Source organism: Pundamilia nyererei, unplaced genomic scaffold, assembly GCF_000239375.1.
Source record: "Pundamilia nyererei isolate P.nyererei 1_Seehausen unplaced genomic scaffold, PunNye1.0 scaffold00037, whole genome shotgun sequence".
In the NCBI taxonomy this organism is placed as follows: Eukaryota; Metazoa; Chordata; class Actinopteri; order Cichliformes; family Cichlidae; genus Pundamilia; species Pundamilia nyererei.
In genome coordinates this window covers 334,425-342,760 of record NW_005187438.1, presented here as the reverse complement: position 1 = coordinate 342,760, position 8,336 = coordinate 334,425, and positions in this window count along the sequence as shown.

The following is an 8,336-nucleotide window of genomic DNA, read 5'->3' as shown; positions in this document are numbered from 1 at the left end:
GTCTAGCTAATTTAGCTTTTTTTTAAATCTGCTATACCGTATGCTAATTTAACTTAACATCTGTGTTTTAGCACTTTTCATTTTTGCTTCAGTTATTTTTCCAATGCCTTTTCCAGCTGCACTAAAGCTTTTGCTTTTCTGAGCCAGTTATTTTCAGAACCACTTGGTCCTTTATCTTTAAAGCAATGCATGCCCGCTATTAGTTGTATCTGCTCTCTCCTGTTGTGCCATCAGATCTAAGGATAATTACAGGCTTGTTTCACAGTCTTGAAATTCTTGCCTGTGCTCTGATGTGTCCTTTTAAAGGCGGAAACTCGTAAATGCACATTTCCTGCATTCCAGTGGAAAGAGCAGCTCATTTTTGCCCCATTAGGAGAGAATCACAAACACAGATTACAGGTTTTCTTTGTTTTACTTTTCCATCTTAAGTATTTATAAATATCTATCATTTTAGCTGTTTCGTTCTGATGATTCTAGTTATTTTATTAATCCTTTATTTATCCAGGTAAAAAAATCTCATTGAGATTAAAAATCTCATTTCCAAGAGAGACCTGGCATCATGGCAACAAAAGTCACATACCACATAGGTATATAACATTTAAAACAAATACAATATCCCATACAAACATGTGTAAAATATACAATAACAGATCAAATTAAGAGTACATTAAAAACAATCACACTGAGTAAAAGAGCTGTTCTCTCGTTCCTTTAAGACAGACTTAAACTCTCCCAAGGTAACCAATTCTGATCATTTCAGTTCCTTCTGCAGATTATTCCAGGAAGCAGGGGCAGCGTATTTAAAAGCCCTTTTCCCCAATTCTGTTCTGATTTTTGGGACAATCAATTGTATGATTTTGTTCGAACGAAGGTTGTATTGGTTGTGGTTTTTACACATATAAACACATAAATAAGATGGAACCAGCCCAAGGAGAGATTTATAGATAAACATCAACCAATGGGAGAGTGCGAATATGCAAAGATGGACATTTAGCAGCAGCATACAAAGAACAATGATGTACACGATTTCCATAGCCAGTAATAAAACGTAAAGCACAATGGTACACAGTATCCAACCTCTTTAGGTAGTGGGCAGGTGCATTCATAAAAAGCTGGTCACCATAATCCAATAAAGGTAAAAAGGTTGCACGAATCAAATGTTTTCTCACTTGGAGGGAGAAACAGGATTGGTTTCTAAAAAAGTAACCTAGTTTTAGTTTTAACTTCGACACAAGCCTTTGAATGTGAGTCTTAAATGACAAATTCTGATCTATAACGATCCCTAGATACTTGTAAGATGTGACCATTTCAATTTCAGATCCTTGAATTGTTTTAATCTTAGGAGACGTAGCTAACAACTCTTTGCCATTTGAGAATAACACGAACTTGGATTTCTCTGGATTTAACACCAACTTAAGTTGAGTTAAATGGGACTGAACGTCATCAAAGGCAGACTGCCGAAATTGCAGGGTTTGTGCTACTGAAGGGGATGAACAATAAATAATTGTATCATCTGCATAAAGATGAAATGCTGCATTTGACAAATTATCACAAAGGTTGTTTATGTAAAGAGAAAATAGCAATGGTCCTAATATGGAGCCCTGCGGAACTCCTTTGGATACTGGGAGAAAAGAGGAAGAAGACCCAGCAGCACAGACACACTGTTTTCTTGCTGACAAGTAATTTGAAAACCAACTTACAGCATTTACAGATAGACCAATATTGTATCTGCAATGTAGTTTTTTACATCTGTGCTCCATAATATTTAAATGTTAAAGTACTGAGGTTAGTGGCTTATATTAAGCACTTATACTAGACACCTGCTATTTAATGTATGAGCACAAAGTTTATTTTTGTCCATAATAATGTAGGACATTGAATATAAAATAGTTTCTAAACTCATACGTTTTGTAGCAGATTTACTTGAATTTACACAATCCTTCTTATTACACAGTACTTTTTGGTTAATAAGCACGTTTTCCACATGTAAGCAAACTAAAGAAGCTTGTATCCAAACAGCAGGGGCCCTGCAGAAAGAAGTTACCTTCAACTTGTGCTTTTGGATTCGACTCTAAATCTAAAACATGGGCAGGAAGTTATTTTCAGACCGCGGTTTAGTGACGTCAGAGTCGAGGTATTCGATTCCCCACTGGACCTACTTAAGAGAGAAATACACACACATGCACACACCCAAGACTGGGAGCCATTTTGAATAAAAGCTTTCAATAAATTGCATTTTTAAGGACACACACACAGAGGAAGACTGACAGTTGGTAGCACTGTGGTCAGGTGGTGTAAATGTCAGAGCGGCCCATTCTCAGGCAGTCGGGTCTGATTAGATCAGAGCTGACAGCATGGGCTGACTGTGGGAGCAGGTGTGTCTTTAAAAATACAGTATCTGTGTATGATTGTGTCTCTCAGGAAATGTATGAGGAGAGTGTGTCCACACTGTAATGCTGTGGGGTCTCATACGTATGGAGTAAAATGATTTTAGAGTGTGTATAAAAAAACGATGAGGCAGAGACCTGGACGGATGGGCAGATGCAGTTATTTGGTGTGAATGGATTAAATATAAAGGTAAACGTTTCACATCATAATTATCATAAATTTTAAAAAGTCGTTTTATCTTTTGCAACTTAGCATCATCTGAAATCAATATCTGGGTTATAAAACCTGCAGGAATAGGCTGGCTAAACCCACTTAAAGTTTGGCAACTTTTCATGCTGAATGTATTTATTTATTTACAAATGTAAGGCGAAGACCCTACAATATTTGAGAAAGAACCCCAACAATCAGTGGATCCCTAATGAGCAGCAAGTGGTGATGGCGGGGAGGAAGAACTCCAGCATAACCAGGCTCAGGGAGGGACGGCTCTCTGCTGCGAGTGTTTGGGCAGTGAGGGGAAGTGCATGGAGCAGATCCTCATGTACAAATGAGAAATATGAGAAATAAGAAACCGGGAAGGAAGCTGGGGCATGAAACTGAGAATAAACTGGAAGAGGTTTGTCATATTCAGATAAATGTCAGATAAATTATCTCCAATGTAAAGTGAAAGTTAACATGTACTTTGAATTAATATCTATAAAGATACTTATTTAAGATTAAATCAAGGATCTTATTATGGAGAAAATACATGGATGTGCTGCAGATACATCAATCCATCCATATTCATCCAGGTCACAGACACTCATCTGTGACCTGGTCCCTTTAAGCAGCAGATGCCCAGACTTCCCTCTTGCCAGCCACCAGCTCTTCTGGGGACACATCAATGTGTCCCCAAGTGAGCTAAGGTACATAATCTTTCCAGTATGTCCTGGGTCTGCCCCTGGGGCTCCTCCCAGTTGAACCTGCTTGAAATACTAACCTAGGAAGTGCCCAGGAGGGATGCTAGTCAGCTCGACTGGCTCCTTTTGATGAGGAACAGTGGTTCAAATGACCAGTCACCTCACCCTCTCTCTAAGGCTGACCTCAGACACCCCTCAGAGGAAACAAAACACAATTCCTGTTGAAATTAACTGCAAACTTGTGGGGTTTTGCTATGAAACTGGTCTGAAGGGAACACTGATAATTACTTTACACATGCTAGTAAATACCAGCAGACACAACTGTGGCTGAGCAATTTTTGGAGGCAAGTTTGAGTAAACTAACCCTTTAAAGTCTGGAACAAGTCGAGAATATTTATGGAGCAGTGTTAAGATCTTTCGAGGGGCCTGAAGTGAGGACAAGCAGATAGACAGGCGGGCTGATGACTCTGACAGTGAGGGATTTAGTGAATATGGCTGGCACAGCGTTTTCCCCACAGCTGATGGATTAGACGAGCCAGAATGGGGCCCGTCTCTTAGCGAGCATGCTTCATTTCAGCAAGGAATGAAAGAAACAAGTTTGGTGTGCGTGTCTGTGTATGTTGTGTGAGGGTGGAGCGATGCAGGTGTTTGCCTGAGTGTACGTGCGAGTGTGTGTTTGCATAATTTTGCTTGTCTGCTTTTATGATTGTGAGCATAAAAAATGCACGGCTTGCAGAAATTGGCTCGCAGGCCTGTGTGATGATGGCACAACAAAAGGTTTCTACAGTCAATACTCCAGTGTAGTCCAATAATTCGCACGGGGCCATGCATCGCTGGGAACTATCTGAATCAATAGGAGCGTCAATAAATTAAAGCGGCGATGGGACAGTTGAGGAAATACATCGCCAAGTGGCAAAAATGTCAGTGAAATGGAGAGAGCGAGTGCTTTGCTCCTCCGCTGGCGCAGACAGAATTAATTTCAGTTTATGCCTCTTTGAACTATCTAAACACACACGAGCATGTGGGTAGGGGGGAGAGCAGACAAATCCAGAAGCATATTCCTGATGTAAAAATATGCTAATGAACATCTCTGCCACCTGCAGCTGAGGTCATCTCCGAACAGCATCGATCCCGCCAGCCTGTTTCACAGCCTGTCTCGAGTGACGGCAAATAATCTGCACTGCAAATCTAATTAAGAAATAATCTAATGGAGGGTGAAGTGTTTCACCAGCGGAAGGATTCACCCTCTTGGGACCGGTCAGGATCGATGTTGTCTTTATTGGGTTTTGCTGAATTCAGGAGATTGATATTGCACCTTTTTTGTTTTGGTACGACGTGGGGAGAAAAATCTATAAAGGATGTCTGGTAAAGATATTAGCCAGATGGCTGTGCCTTTCTATCAGTAGATAATCAACACAGGCTCACACGAGATGGGAAACAAAACCCAGTGGGACATCAGGATGAAGACACTGAAAAAGACAAGAGGCTCCATCTGTGGGCCATTTAGGGCAGAGTGGAAGAGCAGTGATTCTAGCCATTACGGGCACAGTGGGAGTTTACCACTCTGAGTGGAGAAAAAGCTGGACAGTACGTCACGTCAGGAGAAGTTACCTACAGTTTGATGGACTGAGAGTTGAAGAAGAACATCCAGAAAGAAATAAGTAAGTCCCTGCTGGTGTTCAGTGTATTCAGCCACCAACCAGTCTGCCATGGTGACTGATTATAGGTTTTCCAGCCTGCAAAGAAGAAGGCAACACCTCCCCTGGAAGGGAAACACAAACACTGAAAGATAGATGGAGGACTGAAGGGGTTATGACAGGTCTACGTGTAATAACCTGCCATACATGTTGCCACTAGAGCATCATAGAACTTTTAAGAAGCAAAGTCCACTCTCCAGTGTAGTGAATCAGTGAATGTTTCCACGATGAGCCAAAAATAAAGTGTCACAAAGCAAAAGATATGATGTAAAGGACAGGCTGGATGAAGCCAAGCTGGAGAAGCAGTTAAGAGGATGGATGGATGCATGGATGGGCAGCGTTACAGGATTGTCATTTAAAATAAAGCTTTAACTTAAGCTTTCTGCTCCATTAAACAAGCAAACTTTAAACTTTAAATAGGGGAAGGGGATGAAAACTATACATGATTTAAGATAAAAACATTAAGAGTACAAACATTAGAATAAATAAAACTAGAGTATAAACTGAAGAGAACGTGAGACTTACATAAACATAACAATTAGGTAGAAACAGTAGGACTGGATTATAATTGGTAAATTATTGGCAAATTATCAAACTCCTGCAGGAACGACTCTATCCGAGGATACTGACATCTGTTGTCTTGTTGCTGTCTTCCAAACAGAAGCCTTTTAAATATAAGAAAACAAATTCACATCATCCCTCAAGGTCTGCCTTTGTTTACTTTTTATCTACTGGGTTTCACTGACTGACAATAAACCCGGTGGAAACACTGCTTGTCGGCAGCTAACGAGATTTTCAAAATAGTCCCCACTGATGTTTGCATAACCTTGAAACAATGCCATTACAATGTATAAAAACAAAGGCTTTGTTTTCCAGTCTTTATTTTTCTCATAGCTCTGTTTTTAATCTTGTATCATAGAAAATAGGCATCACTGACTGAATTTGCCAAATCATTTCGTCTATTTTATTATCCCCTGTCGTCATCTAAAGGCAGAGAGGATTGAAAAGATAAAGTATGAACGGTGTGCCACAAAGACCTGAAGCCAGTCGTCGGTTTATACTCCAAACCACAGAGGTCACACTGACACAAGCTATTCAGCTTTTCTGTGGTTTGCAGCAGTGTGTGCGTGCCTGCATGTGCGCGTGCATGTGTGTGTTGCTGGGTTTTTCTTCTGTTCTGACTGAAATATCATCAACTACATCACCAAATGTAACAAGGGCAAGAGAAAATGTAAGAGCTTCAATTAAGAGGTTGCACTAGTCAGTGTGGGCCACGTTCATGAGTTCACTACAGGACTCTATGAAGTCATGTGAAGAACTAAGTACACCCCATGATTCAGTTGCTTGTAGAGCCACCTTTAGCGGCAATAAGTTCAATAACCTGAAGTAATTATTTTCTGTATGACTTCATCAGTCTCTCACATTGCTGTGCAGCAACTTTAGCCTTTACTGGTGTTGGCCAGAGGGGCTGATGGCGCGATATGGCAGCCTCGCTTCTGTCAGTCTGCCCCAGGGCAGCTGTGGCTACAACTGTAGCTGCCTCCACCAGTGTGTGAATGTGAGAGTGAATGAATAGTGGCATTGTAAAGCGCTTTGAGGGCCCAGAAAAGCGCTATATCAATGCAATCCATTATTATTATTTACCTTGGTATTTACAGTGATGATTTAGTTCATTTCATCCTTTTCTTTCTCAGCCATTCAGTTCTAGATTTGCTGCTGTGCATCCTGCTGCATGATCCGATTTTGGCCAGCCTTCAGCTGTTGGGCAAATGGCCTCACGTTTGACTCTAGAATATTTTTGTATAGAGCCACTCTTTAGCAATTTAACAAAATAATCTGGACCAAATTAAAACACTGATGCCCACCTTCCTCGCTGAGGAACTGTAAAAACTATTAAAAATACTGGAAAAAATGTTTGAGCTTAATTGTTTTGCATTTCAGAAGAATAAAAGATGTTATTGAGTGTCCTTCGTTCACAAGTTTAGCTTGCGATTTAAAGTTTGTTGTTTTACTTTTTAATTCAGTATTGATCTTTTCATTCTCAGTATCAAGTTCCTGAGTTGTCATGTACAGACTTCTTGCATTATCTGCTCCAACTTGAAAAATAAATGGCACGGTTACTCTTCTATTTAAACAATGCACCTTTTCTAAGTTTGTTTGAAGAAAGGTGTAAATGTCAGAGACAACTCTGCTTAAATTAGGATTGGTTTTTTACTCCGTGTATGATTCTCTTAACCTTTAACTGAATGTGTTCAGGGGGAGGAAGATTTCCAGCTCCATGCATAATTATCACGGCAGAAAAAGGAACGAACTTATTTTAGATCGTCACCCGATACAGTTTACAATTACTGCCAAGTATCCACTTTCTGATCATCTAAGACAGGTAAAATAAAAACTAAATGAAAATGGTAACAGCTGACTGAAATGTATCACCAAAGCGCTCTCTGAGCACACACACTCCTTGTCATCATCAGCGGCCTCTTCCTGAGGGAAAAAACAATTAATATGTGTAAATGAACCTTTTTCACTCCACTGGTCAGCAACCACAGATCACATCTACATAGATGACAGACTGCTTTCTCTATTACTTCTCTTTGGGACAGTTTATAAGTGGTGGCAGCAAAAACCAATGTCTTCCCATCAACTGTAACAAAAAAAGAATAATAATAACAAAAACATTTGACTGTGTTTTAGTAGATAAAGGTGAATGGCTTGGACGTGAGCTGCGATTTCGGGAAGGTCTTGAAGTGGACTGGTGGCAGCTCCCAGGCCTGGCAGATCCCCGTGCACTAAATAGAAGTGAAGAAGTTAAAGAATTGAAAAGGGTGGCAGGGTGGGGCACGTAAACAAGAACAGCTTGTTGAACACATTTAGATAAAAACTGTAAGGAGCGTGTTTGAAGCCGTGGTCACGCTCCTGAAATTCTGATACTTTATCAATTATTTTTACAGTTTCACACCTATATGAACATTTTGCATGCTGCCACCAGGATCTGTGGATCCTCCCTCCTTTAACCCTTTACACTGCACCTTTCATGCTGTGTTTTTTCTTTATCTTTGATTCATTTATTACTGTATATTGTTTGTGCTTCTCACTTTCTTCCCTGGTTCGGCCCACTTGTCAACCAATCAACTTTCGACCGACACTGGAAATAGGTCATTTGCGTCCAGCAATGCACCCCTGAGATATTGGAATACTGCAAGACAGCACGTTCACAGTTGGTGGAAACCCCTCTGGATACACAGACCAAGCAAAAACCCATATTCCAACAGAATATTATACTAGCACTGAGTGCACGGCTACTCACTGTGGTATTCTTCCAAAAAATAGGTACCTCCACTCAGACAAAATCTCC